Source organism: Macaca mulatta, chromosome 2, assembly GCF_049350105.2.
Source record: "Macaca mulatta isolate MMU2019108-1 chromosome 2, T2T-MMU8v2.0, whole genome shotgun sequence".
Classification (NCBI taxonomy): Eukaryota; Metazoa; Chordata; class Mammalia; order Primates; family Cercopithecidae; genus Macaca; species Macaca mulatta.
The window spans coordinates 77,032,828-77,047,763 of NC_133407.1; positions in this window are offsets into that span (position 1 = coordinate 77,032,828).

Here is a 14,936-nt window from a genome sequence, read left to right on the forward strand (position 1 = left end):
AAAAAAAACCTGGTACAAAAAAGTGTTCCATTCTCTTGTTCCATATATTAAAAAAAAAAAAAAAAAAACAGAAAAAAATAATCTGTCAGAAATTAGAAAGTAATTTCCTGGAGAGTGAGGGAGGGAGATTGACCAGAAAGAAGAAAAATAACATTCTGGGGTAATGAAAATGTTTTTTACCTTGTTTTGGATGGTGGTCACACAGTTATACAATTGTTAGAACTCAATAAACCAAATACCTAAAAGAAATGTTTTTTATAGAACTCAATAAACGAAATACCTTAAACAAATGTATTTTTACTATGTTAATTAAACCTAAATTATATACAAATGAATATACATATACACACTTGTTAGACATATACATATATAGTCATTTAATGTATAGTTGATCCTCTAACTCCATGTTGATAAGATTCAAACATGTAAGAAAAATATTAACATCAGAATTGCAAATGATGGTTGATATTTTCAGTTTTAAGCTTGTTTTGTAGTAATATTTTGTATGGTAGAAAATAATTTGTGAATTTAAATGAAAGTGGAGTTCAAAATTGTGTAAGAAGGGGAATATATAAATATGCTTAAAATTCTAGCATTCATGATTCTCCCTATGAAAAAACAGTAAAGCACAACTCTGATTTTATACCTGCTTATAGAAAATTTGAAATTTAACATTCAGAGAAGCAAATATAGTCCTGTCAGGTTATTCTTTCTGGTTAAACACCACAAAGGTTTATTTTTCACGATTTCTTACTGGGAACACATGCCCAAAATGGCTAATAGGGGCTTTGCTCATCAGAGTTATTTAGCAGTGAGTCTCTCATGATCACCAAAACAGGGACAGTGAGCCTATAGGGTCTCTGCCAATCAAGTTCTCCAATCAGAAAGTGAGGTACATAGGTTCTACCAACAAATCATTTATTCAAATTATTTATATGTCCATGTCTCATCTCAAGAGGGTCAGTGATGTCTTCACACGATGTGGAAGGTGGCGAGGGGGTTCAGGTATTGATGAACAATGATAAAGTCTTTCATAGTTATATGATAGGAAAAGCAGATTCTAGGGGCATTGAAATCATAAAAGTCTCTTTCTATGATAGTAAAAAAGAAGAAATATATTTGGTGCATATAGCTTAAAAAACGTCAATTTACTGATTTTAGTAAATAAATAATTTATCAACAATAATTTAATAGCTAAAATGGTTTAAATAATGCCATTCAAGTTCCCACTAAAATATCAGATGCTCATAGCTACAGGACAACACTTTAAAAAAAGTAAAGAAGAGTGTTCACTGTGTAATATTCTTTGTTTCACTTGAAGACCCTCAATGGCCAAGTGCTCTAATGATCACTGCCCCCAAAGACCTACTCAATAACTTACAAAAGTCAAAATATAAAATTTCCAGATCCATTCTTTGTCTCTCCAACTACTCTTGAAGAAACATTTTAAAAAGTTTACTGAAGAGCACTAACTTTAATTGACAAAAAGGAAAAAATAAATTTACAATTTTATGACCCCCCAACAACTATAGCAGTTTTACTTTTTCCATGTTTACATTTGAGTCAGTTTCCAATTGCAGATGTGATTTTTACATATTATTAATCATAGCATAGACAAAGTTAATACCTTTTCTTTTTCACTGAGAAAGATAAACATTTTTCTATGTATTTTATTGTATTTAAATAAAATACTGTGAATCTATAATCCATGAAAAAATTATAAGGCCTCTCTTTCCCAGCCTCTCTAAAAATAAGGGTTACTAAGTTTTGAACAGTGTGAGGTAAGGAGATTTTTTTTTTTTTTTTTTTTTTTTGAGACAGGGTCTTGCTCTGTTGCTCAGGCTGGAGTGCAGTGGTGGGAATCTCAGCTCACTGCAGCCTCGAACTTCTGGGCTCAAGTGATCCTCCCACCTCAGCCTCCTGAGTAGCTGGGCCTATAGGTGTGTGCCACTGCACCCAGCTACTTTTTGTATATATATTTTTGTAGAGTCAGAGTCTCACTGTGTTGCCCAGGCTAGTTGCAAACTCCTGAGCACAAGTGATCCACCCACCTCAGCCTCACAAAGTGCTGGGATTACAGGAGTGAGCCACTGTGCCCAGCCAGAAGATCTTTATTATGGTATTTCTGGTACATGTCCTTAAAAATGAATCATTAGTTCTTTATTTATTCATTTTCTTATCTAGAATTTAGATACGATGGCCTAGTTTGAGAAAATCAGCTTGGAATAGCAAGCTAGTATAAGCCTAGTTTCTGGAAGAGAAGGCCCAGATTGAAGTATCTCAAGAGATAAACAGACAACAAACTTGCTTATCCAGTATTTATTTTCTTTAATTGATTGATTTCATTTTAGTTTCACTCTGTTACATGTAGCTGAACCTGATACTAACAAATACAGGTCCAGAATTCTATGCCAATAAACATATATCAATACTTGTTAATCTAGAAATGCATATGTTTCAAAAATTCCAATAGTGCAAAAAGCATAGAATAAAAATTAAAAGCTGTTCACACCTTTCTTGGGCTTTTAGAATTTTACAATTATTGCTCCATTGTCTTCCAAGATTCACTATAGATCATCTCTAGAGAATACAGAGGTATGAATTCCCTTATTTCTCCTGCTAAATGTTTTAAAAGTTCTTCATCCTTGAAATTCAATTATTTATCTCAGCATAGAGAATTTTGAAACCGGTTTTTTCCTCAATTATGGAGGGCTCTTTAAATCTCATAAAATTCAGTTCTTCCTAACTTTAAGAAAAAAGTCTCACAACTTTGTTGTCAATTGTCCCCCCAGTGTTTTTAATTTCTCTACTTCATGGACATCATTTTCCTTAACATGGATCAGCTCTTTCCATCATTTAATGGTAATTCTGAATTATATAATGATACTTGATCGTGTTGGTTTACATTTATGAATAAGGGAACAGTGTTTATATAAGCAATCTGACTTCATTTTCTCTGCAGTTAAAGAAGGTTTTGGGGTAGACAAAACTTAAGCCTAAACAGCTTATTCTCATGATATTTTCTCAGGGTCTTAGAAAAGTGACATAGGTAATTTTGGCGGGATTTTGCATATTGAAAATGTCTTTAGTCCACATTCATATCTAGCAGATAATTTGATAGGATTTATAATTTGAAGTGGAAGTTATTTTCCCTCAGAATTTTAAAAGCTTTACTTCATTTTCTTTAGCTTTCGGTGTAGTTTTTGAAATTCTCATGCAATTCTGTCTACAGAGTCTTCATATTAATAACCAATTTATTTTTTCTCTTTGAAAACTTTTACAATAATTTCTCTATTCTGTGTGCTCTATAATTTCAGAATGATAAGTACGGATGCTGGTCTTTTTACATTTGCTTTACTGGGCAATCAGTGGTCCTTTACAATCTGGAAACTCATGTCTATCAGTTTTTAGGACATTTTTAGACCACTTACTTTGTATTTTTTTCTCTCTTCTGTCTTAGTTGATCTTTCTGGAATTCGTGTTATTCCTATTTGGATAATCTAAAATGGTTCTTTATTAATTTTACCCTTACTCTCCTAATTTTTGTTTTTCTCTGCTCTATTTTCTAGAAAATTATTTCACTATATTTCTTCATTTCACTTACACTATCATATTATTAAGTTCTCCGAGTTATTGTTTGTTATCTGTTTTATATATATGGCAGTGTTATTTTCTTAGAGGAAGAAAAGTGTCTTCCTTTCATTGACAGAAAATAATTCTTTTGTAGTTTTCTTCTCAATTCATAGACTGCCTCCTTCAAGTTGTTTTTTATTGTTATTCTGATTATGTGTTTCATCTTTGTCTTTTGTACAGGAGGCTTAACTGAAATGTCTAACAAACTTTATCTGCATGCTTATATATAATGTTGGACACTAAAACTACTTAGAGGATTGGTAACTGTGGGAAGGGCTTGTTACTGATAAGCTTCATTTTATGATATTACAGCTGTACAATTTAATTAGGGAATCCTTATCTTAGGTTCTGTATTCTTAAGGTAGCCATATTCCTGTTATCTCAAGTTTTGTATTCTTAGGGTAGCCATATTTCTATTATCTTAAGTTCTGTATTCTTAGGGTATCCATAATCTTACTATCTTAAGTTCTGTACTCTTAGGGTAGTCATACTCCTTACAGAAGACTCTTCCAATCTCATGCTTGGAAATTGTGAGTTATTTGCCAGTATTCTGGGAACCAAATGGAAGGGGGAGGAAAGAAGACTCTGCATCTCAACATTAAGTATAGCAACAAAATGTACTTAATCATCCTTTTTGCAGAAATATACCCAAGCCTTCACTTGTGCCTGATGTCTTCATTTTATGCTCTGTGGATAATGAAATTCCAGCCTTTTGATAACATAAAGGAAGAGGAATTGCCTGACAGTACAGAGTTTGGGAAGGTTTTAGGGCTCTCAATACTTCTTCAAAAGTCTTTCAAACGATTCTGATTTAGATGGGCCTCACTTTCCTGCCCTCTCTCTGAGAGATACCAGACATTAAAAATCTTTGAAATTTTGGGTCTCTGTAGTATGACATAGGTTTCTTTACTGCTAACAACTTAGCTTTGGAATTGAGTCTTACAACTGGGCTTCCTTGAGTATGTTAACTTAGTTACAATTCATACATCTGTTCCTCAGCTCCTAAAATTATTTTGATGTTTTCTGCATTTCTCTCCTGTTCTCTGTGCTTGGTGACTTCAAGAAAAATTTAAACCCCATTTGCTGTCATTTTAGTAGGGTTTTAGAAATAAAACATATATATATATATATATATATATATATATATATATATGTTTGTGTGTGTGTATATGTGTGTGTGTGTGTGTGTGTGTGTGTGTATATATATACCTTCATTCTGCCTTCCTTAACTTAAAGCCCTCTTATTGCATTTTTTGGTAAAAATAAGTATTAGATATTTTTCAAAATTTCAATATTTTTAATGAATGTTGTCTGTGAAATGTAAACAAAATTTCAAAAGAGAAATATGTTAAATATAAGGAAGCTGCTAAGGATAAGAGGAGAGAAAAAAATTTGCTTAACATGAAGACATGCAAGTGTTCTTTTCGTAAGAATTATATGACTTGGGATAGTAATAGCCATAGGGTAAGATAAATTAAATTTTTTAGAATCCTATTTATATCCTAATACAAATATTTAATGATTTGGTTGAATTAACCTCAAGTCGGAACTGCTCTAACCTGAATTAAGAAAAATCTCTCATAACCTTTAAAATTTCCAAATGATGCAATATTTTTGAAGAATAGAAATAGCTCATGGGTCAGATGCAGTGGCTTACGTCTGTAATCCCAGCACATCGGGAGGCTGAGGTGGGTGGGTCATCTGAGGTCAGTAATTCGAGACCAGCCTGACCAACATCGTGAAATGCCATCTCTACTAAAAATACAAAAAAGGCCGGGCGCGGTGGCTCAAGCCTGTAATCCCAGCACTTTGGGAGGCCGAGACGGGTGGATCATGAGGTCAGGAGATCGAGACCATGCTGGCTAATATGGTGAAACCCCATCTCTACTAAAAAATACAAAAAACTAGCCGGGCGAGGTGGCGGGCGCCTGTAGTCCCAGCTACTCAGGAGGCTGAGGCAGGAGAATGGCGTAAACCCGGGAGTCAGAGCTTGCAGTGAGCTGAGATCCGGCCACTGCACTCCAGCCTGGGCAACAGAGCGAGACTCCATCTCAAAAAAAAAAAAAAAAAAATAGCTGGGCGTGGTAGTGCGCACCTGTAATCCCAGCTGCTCAGGAGGCTGAGGCAGGAGAATTGCTTGAACCGGGGAGGGGGAGGTTGCAGTGAATTGAGATCACACCATTACAGTCCAGCCTGAGCAGCAGAGTAAGACTCTGTCTAAAAACGAAATAGCTCATGGATGAAAATTACTGCTGTAATTAGTTCTCTTATGTGTACATAGTTTACAAACAACTCAAGGAAAAATTTTGAATTGACAACAATCTATTTTGTTTCTCTCTCTCTCTCTCTCTTATTCTTTATCACTTTCTCCTTTTCTCTCTTTCTGCACCTTTTCATTCTCAGACATATTTTGGCATCTGAATGTATGTGCATGTAGAATGTAAGAAGGGAAGAAGGAACTGAGTATTATAGATTTGAAACTTCTTGACAAAACACTGCTCATGTTGGAGAACATTTTACTGAAAACACTAATTCCCACAGACTGCATCAGATATTCAATAGTTTTAAAGCTGATAAGATTTTACCATGAGCATTCTTAACTGAATATTTAACAACTGTGGTAGATGCCAATTTCATTAATGGTAAAATTGTATACTCTAGATTTATCTAGCACAAACTGACCTCATAGTAAAAAATAATTTCCATAAAAATTATTTGCGTGATTTTTTTTTCTTACATGGAAAATTCTAGAACACTTTTAATAAATGTGAATATAGACACTATTTTCCATAAGAGAATAATTAATGGGTAGATAGAATAGAAACCTAGAATATGATCCTAAAAGTGTTAACAGTGCAATTGTAATTTCCTAACCAGAATGTGGTATAGATATTACACCAGTTTCTCCTAAACCACCTGATTGCCCCCCAAAAGTTGAAATGAGTTGAGGAAATGTATTTTATGATGCTAAACATTTGGATAAAAAGTGAAGTTTTCAGTTGATATTCTGAATGTTTACAAATATTTTGTTGCTTTTTGTTGAGTTAACCAAACTCATACATTTTCTATTTATCTTCAAGTCTTAAATCTTCATTTGGGTTTTATTCTAAAACATCTCAATAATTTATTCAAGAGTTAATCATGCAACTGTTTTGTTTTTTTCTAACAAATATATACACCATAGTCCCAATATTCTATTTAGCCTCAGGAATAATCATATTTCCTTAGGGCCATGCACTTAGATGGGATAAATAGGAGTATGTTCTTAAGGATATTTTCAGTTCATTTTCAGACTCAAAATTCCCCTATCCTCAGAGACAGATAAACTCCTAGAAGCATGTAGACCCTCTTCCTTAAAACCTTCCCATCTCCTCCCATTTTAGCAGCACCAAACTAAAAATCAAAATAGTGCACCAGAAAAGTATCCTAGGTATATATTATTGCTTCAGAGTCAACTTCAATCCTGCATATATTATTAGACGAAGCACAAGATGACTGTATTCAAAACATTATTATATTGTTCAGACATAAACATCAATTGCTAGAAGTACAGGGTCAGTGCAAGTAAACTCATTTTCAACATTTAACAGAACAAAACACTTTTAAATAATATTTAAATAACAGTTTTAAATAACTGTTAGTATGTTTAGATCATTAGCAAATAATTTTAGGTTTTGAGCACTTATGTAATTAATTGTACTTTTAAAAGATTTAAGGCCTAAAAATGGCAGAACAATATGAGAGAAATCTGAGAATTTCCAAAGAAATGAAATGTTTTAAGGTGAGAAAGATTAATCACTAGTCTACCCAAATACTAGCCCGAATTGATGGAATGCTAATTATATACTAGGCACTGTTTTATATGTGCTAACTAGTTTACTTTTCAAACCAACCACTTGACACAGGTATTATTATTTTCCTAATATTGGTGATAAAATATATTGCCTTATGTTAAGGTAACGGAGGAGGCATTACAAGAGTTTTCATTCAACAATGATTGTGTTTTTAGCCCAGGCACAGCATTCAATTGCTTAATTGTTAAAATGAGATGTTATGACGAGGATGCTTGAATTTGTCTTTCAGTTCTAGAAAGCTACAGATTTTAAGCTTTTCTATCTTATGGATTGAGTTAAAAAAAAAATAAGTTATCTATCTTAGGTATTTTCTTCTTTTTCATGGACTGTGACTTTTTAAAATTAATAACAAAATAAGTGTTAATACCTTTATCAGAGGGTGTATAGGGAAAGGTAATGAGTTATTATAATGAGCTAATATAGATCAATATTTAAAATAGTGCCTGGTGTATAGCAAGCACCAAGTAAACTTGAGATAACACAATTTTTGACTAAATATTAGTATTTAAGTATTTTGTAATATTCTGTCCAATTTTAGCCTCAGTTTTTATTTTTTTTAATTTTTGTGGCTGCATAATAGGTGTATATATTTATGGGGTACATGAGACATTTTGATACAGGCATGCAATGTGGAAAAAGCACAACATGGAGAAGGGGTATCCATTCCCTCAAGCATTTATTCTATGAGTTGCAAACACTCCAATTACATTCTTTATTTTAAAATGTAAAATTAAGTTATCATTGACTATATTCATCCTGTTGTGCTATCAAATAGTAGGTCTTATTCATTCTTTCTGTTTTTTTTACTCATTTAGCATTGCCAATTTTTCCTAACCCCAACTACCTTTCCCAGACTCTGGTAACCATTCTTCTGCAAGAGAGAGACAGGCAGTAACAAATGCTGGCAATGATGTGAAGGAAAGAGTACCATTTTAAGCCATTTAAACTGGGATAAGACAATATCTAATTGTAGCTTTTCTTTTTTTTTCTTTTTTTTATTATACTTTAAGTTCTAGGGTACATATGCACAATGTGCAGGTTTATTACATATGTATACTTGTGCCATGTTGGTGTGCTGAATCCATCAACTCGTCAGCACCCATCAACTCATCATTTACACCAGGTATAACTCCCAATGCAATCCCTCCCCCCTCCCCCCTCCCCATAATAGGCCCTGATGTGTGATGTTCCCCTTCCCGAGCCCAAGTGATCTCATTGTTCAGTTCCCACCTATGAGTGAGAACATGTAGTGTTTGGTTTTCTGTTCTTGCGATAGTTTGCTGAGAATGATGGTTTCCAGCTGCATCCATGTCCCTACAAAGGACACAAACTCATCCTTTTTTATGGCTGCATAGTATTCCATGGTGTATATGTGCCACATTTTCTTAATCCAGTATGTCACTGATGGACATTTGGGTTGATTCCAAGTCTTTGCTATTGTGAATAGTGCCGCAGTGAACATACGTGTGCATGTGTCTTTATAGCAGCATGATTTATAATCCTTTGGGTATATACCCAGTAATGGGATGGCTGGGTCACATGGTACTTCTAGTTCTAGATCCCTGAGGAATCGCCATACTGTTTTCCATAATGGTTGAACTAGTTTACAACCCCACCAACAGTGTAAAAGTGTTCCTATTTCTCCACATCCTCTCCAGCACCTGTTGTTTCCTGACTTTTGAATGATCGCCATTCTAACTGGTGTGAGATGGTATCTCATTGTGGTTTTGATTTGCATTTCTCTGATGGCCAGTGATGACGAGCATTTTTTCATGTGTCTGTTGGCTGCATAAATGTCTTCTTTTGAGAAGTATCTGTTCATATCCTTTGCCCACTTTTTGATGGGTTTTTTTTTTTTTTCTTGTAAATTTGTTTGAGTTCTTCGTAGGTTCTGGATATTAGCCCTTTGTCAGATGAGTAGATTGCAAAACTTTTCTCCCATTCTGTAGGTTGCCTGTTCACTCTGATGGTAGTTTCTTTTGCTGTGCAGAAGCTCTTTAGTTTAATTAGATCCCATTTGTCAATTTTGGCTTTTGTTGCCATTGCTTTTGGTGTTTTAGACATGAAGTCCTTGCCCATGCCTATGTCCTGAATGGTACTAGCTAGGTTTTCTTCAGGGTTTTTATGGTATTAGGTCTAACATTTAAGTCTCTAATCCATCTTGAATTAATTTTTGTATAAGGAATAAGGAAACGATCCAGTTTCAGCTTTCTACTTATGGCTAGCCAATTTTCCCATTTATTAAATAGGGAATCCCTTCCCAATTTCTTGTTTTTCTCAGGTTTGTCAAAGATCAGATGGCTGTAGATGTGTGGTATTATTTCTGAGGACTCCATTCTGTTCCACTGATCTATCTCTCTGTTTTGGCACCAGTACCATGCTATTTTGATTACTGTAGCCTTGTAGTATAGTTTGAAGTCAGGTAGTGTGATGCTTCCAGCTTTGTTCTTTTGACTTAGGATTGTCTTGACAATGCGGGCTCTTTTTTGGTTCCATGTGAACTTTAAAGCAGTTTTTCCAATTCTGTGAAGAAAGTCATTGGTAGCTTGATGGGGATGGCATTGAATCTATAAATTACCTTGGGTAGTATGGCCATTTTCATGATATTGATTATTCCTATCCATGAGCATGGTATGTTCTTCCATTTGTTTGTGTCCTCTTTTATTTCACTGAGCAGTGGTTTGTAGTTCTCCTTGAAGAGGTCCTTTACATCCCTTGTAAGTTGGATTCCTAGGTATTTTATTCTCTTTGAAGCAATTGTGAATGGCAGTTAATTCATGATTTGGCTCTCTGTTTGTCTGTTACTGGTGTATAAGAATGCTTGTGATTTTTGCACATTAGTTTTGTATCCTGAGACTTTGCTGAAGTTGCTTATCAACTTAAGGAGATTTTGGGCTGAGATGATGGGGTTTTCTAAATATATAATCATGTCATCTGCAAACAAGGACAATTTGACTTCTTCTTTTCCTAACTGAATACCCTTTATTTCTTTCTCTTGCCTGATTGCCCTAGGCAGAATATCCAACACTATGTTGAATAGGAGTGATGAGAGAGGGAATCCTTGTCTTGTGCCCGTTTTCAAAGGGAATGCTTCCAGTTTTTGCCCATTCAGTATGATATTGGCTGTGGGTTTGTCATAAATAGCTCTTATTATTTTGAGATACGTTCTATCAATACCTTGTTTATTGAGAGTTTTTAGCATGAAGGGCTGTTGAATTTTGTCAAAGGCCTTTTCTGCATCTATTCAAATAATCATGTGGCTTTGTCTATGGTTCTGTTTATATGCTGGATTACGTTTACTGATTTGTGTATGTTGAACCAGCCTTGCATCCCAGGGATGAAGCCCACTTGATCATGGTGGATAAGATTTTTGATGTGCTGCTGGATTCGGTTTGCCAGTATTTTATTGAAGATTTTTGCATCGATGTTCATCAGGGATATCAGTCTCAAATTCTCTTTTTTTGTTGTGTCTCTGGCAGGCTTTGGTATCAGGATGATGTTGGCCTCGTAAAATGAGTTAGGGAGGATTCTCTCTTTTTCTATTGATTGGAATAGTTTCAGAAGGAATGGTACCAGCTGTTCCTTGTAACTGTGGTAGAATTCAGCTGTGAATCCATCTGGTCCTGGACTTTTTTTGCTTGGTAGGCTATTAACTATTGCCTTAATTTCAGAGCCTGCTATTGGTCTATTCAGGGATTCAACTTCTTCCTGGTTTAGTCTTGGGAGAGTGTAAGTGTCCAGGAAACTTTCCGTTTCTTCTATGTTTTCTAGTTTATTTGCGTAGAGGTGTTTATAGTATTCTCTGATGGTAGTTTGTATTTCTGTGGAGTCAGTGATGATATCCCCTTCATCCTTTTTTATTGTGTCTACTTGATTCTTCTCTCTTTTCTTCTTTATTAGTCTTACTAGTGGTCTATCAACTTTGTTGATCTTTTAAAAAAAGCAGCTCCTGGATTCATTGCTTTTTTGGAGGGTTTTTTGTGTCTCTATCTCTCTCAGTTCTGCTCTGATGTTAGTTATTTCTTGCCTTCTGCTAGCTTTTGAATGTGTTTGCTCTTGCTTCTCTAGTTCTTTTAATTGTGATGTTATAGTGTCAATTTTAGATCTTTCCTGCTTTCTCTTGTGGGCATTTAGTGCTATAAATTTCCCTCTACACACTGCTTTAAATGTTTCCCAGAGATTCTGGTATGTTGTATCTTTGTTCTCAGTAGTTTCAAAGAACATCTTTATTTCTGCTTTCATTTTGTTATGTACGCAGTAGTCATTCAGGAGCAGGTTGTTCAGTTTCCATGTTGTTGAGCAGTTTTGATTGAGTTTCTTAGTCCTGAGTTCTAGTTTGATTGCACTGTGGTCTGAGAGACAGTTCGTTATAATTTCTGTTCTTGTACATTTGCTGAGGAGTGCTTTACTTCCAATTATGTGGTCAATTTTGGAATAAGTGCGATGTGGTGCTGAGAAGAATGTATATTCTGTTGATTTGGGGTGGAGAGTTCTGTAGATGTCTATTAGGTCTGCTTGGTGCAGAGTTGAGTTCAATTCCTGGATATCCTTGTTAACTTTCAGTCTCATTGATCTGTCTAATGTTGACAGTGAGGTGTTGAAGTCTCCCATTATTATTGTATGGGAGTCTAAGTCTCTTTGTAAGTCTCTAAGGACTTGCTTTATGAATCTGGGTGCTCCTGTATTGGGTACATATATATTTAGGATAGTTAGCTCTTCCTGATGAATTGATCCCTTTACCATTATGTAATGGCCTTCTTTGTTTCTTTTTATCTTTGATGGTTTAAAGTCTGTTTTATCAGAGACTAGCATTGCAACCCCTGCTTTTTTTTGGTCTCCATTTGCTTGGTAGATCTTCCTCCATCCGTTTATTTTGAGTCTATGTATGTCTCTGCAGGTGAGATGGGTCTCCTGAATACAGCAAACTGGTGGGTCTTGACTCTTTATCCAATTTGCCAGTCTGTGTCTTTTAATTAGACCATTTAGTCCATTTACATTTAAGGTTAATATAGTTATGTGTGAACTGGATCCTGTCATTATGATATTAGCTGGTTATTTTGCTCGCTAGTTGATGCAGTTTCTTCCTAGCATCGATGGACTTTACATTTTGGCATGTTTTTGCAATGGCTGGTACCTGTTGTTCCGTTCCATGTTTAGTGCTTCCTTCAGGATTTCTTATAGGGCAGGCCTGGTGGTGACAAAATCTCTAAGCATTTGCTTGTCTGTAAAGGTTTTTATTTCTCCTTCACTTATGAAACTTAGTTTGGCTGAATATGAAATTCTGGGTTGAAAATTCTTTTCTTTAAGAATGTTGAATATTGGCCCCCACTCTCTTCTGGCTTGTGGAGTTTCTGCCGAGAAATCTGCTGTTAGTCTGATGGACTTCCCTTTGTGGGTAAGGCAACCTTTCTCTCTGGCTGCCCTTAACAGTTTTTCTTTCATTTCAACTTTGGTGAATCTGACAATTATGTGTCTTGGAGTTGCTCTTTTCGAGGAGTATTATTGTGGCATTCTCTGTATTTCCTGAATTTGAATGTTGGCCTGCCTTACTAGGTTGGGGAAGTTCTCCTGGATGATATCCTGAAGAGTGTTTTCCAACTTGGTTCCATTTTCCCCCTCACTTTCAGGCACTCCACTCAGACGTAGATTTGATCTTTTCACATAATCCCATACTTCTTGAAGGCTTTGTTCATTTCTTTTTCCTCTTTTTTCTTTAGACTTCTCTTCTCACTTCATTTCATTCATTTGATCCTCAATCACTGATACTCTTTCTTCCAGTTGATCGAGTCGGTTACTGATGCTTGTGCGTTTGTCACGTAGTTCTTGTGTCATGGTTTTTATCTCTGTCAGTTCGTTTATGGCCTTCTCTGCATTGATTATTCTAGTTATCCATTCTTCCATTCTTTTTTCAAGATTTGAAATTTCTTTGCACTGGGTATGTAATTCTTTCTTTAGCTCTGAGAAGTTTGATGTACTGAAGACTTCTTCTCTCAACTCGTCAAAGTCATTCTCCATCCAGCTTTGATCCATTGCTGGCAATAAGCTGCATTCCTTTGGAGGGAGAGAAGCGCTCTTATTTTTTGAATTTCCAGCTTTTCTGCCCTGCTCTTTCCCCATCTTTGTAGCTTTATCTGCCTCTGGTCTTTGATGATGGTGACGTACTGATGGGGTTTTGGTGTGGGTGTCCTTCCTGTTTGTTAGTTTTCCTTCTAGCAGTCAGGACCCTCAGCTGTAGGTCTGTTGGAGATTGCTTGAGGTCCACTCCAGACCCTGTTTGCCTGGGTATCAGCAGCAGAGGCTGCAGAAGATACAATAATGCTGAACAGTGAGTGTACCTGTCTGATTCTTGCTTTGGAAGCTTCACCTCCATGGTGTACCCTGCCGTGTAAGATGTGGGGTGTCAATCTGCTGGGGGATGTCAACCTAGTGGGGGATGTCTCCCAGTTAGGCTACTCAGGGGTCAGGGACCCACTTGAGCAGGCAGTCTGTCCATTCTCAGATCTCAACCTCCATGTTGGGAGATCCACTGCTCTCTTCAAAGCTGTCAGACAGGGTTGTTTGCATATGCAGAGGTTTCTGCTGCTTTTTGTTTAGCTGTGCCCTGTCCCCAGAGTGGAATCTACAGAGACAGGCAGGCCTCGTCGAACTGCTATGGGCTCCACCCAGTTCGAGCTTCCCGGGCAGCTTTGTTTACCTACTTAAGCCTCAGCAATGGCGGGCACCCCTTCCCCAGCCTCACTGCCGCCTTGCAGTTAGATCTGAGACTGCTGTGCTAGCAATGAGGGAGGCTCTGTGGGCGTGGGACCCTCTGGGCCAGGTGTGGGATATAACTCCTGGTGTGTCGTTTGCTAAGACCCTTGGTAAAGCACAGTATTGGGGTAGGAGTTACCTGATTTTCCAGGTGTTGTATGTCTCAGTTCCCCTGGCTGGGAAAAGGGATTCTCTTCCCCCTTGTGCTTCCCAGGTGAGGCAATGCCTCACCCTGCTTCAGCTCTCACTGGTTGGGCTGCAGCAGCTGACCAGCACCGATTGTCTGGCACTCCCTAGTGAGATGAACCTGATACTTCAGTTGAAAATGCAGAAATCACCTGTCTTCTGTGTTGCTCGTGCTGGGAGTGGGAGACTCATTTTTCTTTCTTTTATTCTGTCCGTTTTTAAAGATATTTTACATTTTATCCAGTAGTATACTCTTAATGCTTTAAACGGGCAAGAAATAACTTAGCTATTAACAGTAATAGTGAACTTTCCTGTTAATTGTAGATTTTTAATACAGTCTTAAATCTTAACATCATGATTTTATCCATTATTGTCATTCAATAATATCGGGATTGTTTATTCCTGTTATGTAGCCTAGCATTAACGATATTGTGTCCCTCAAATATCATGTAACTTTAATTAGTGTTACACTGTTTTTCTCCTCAAACTTCCTGTGAGATAACCAATGTAAAG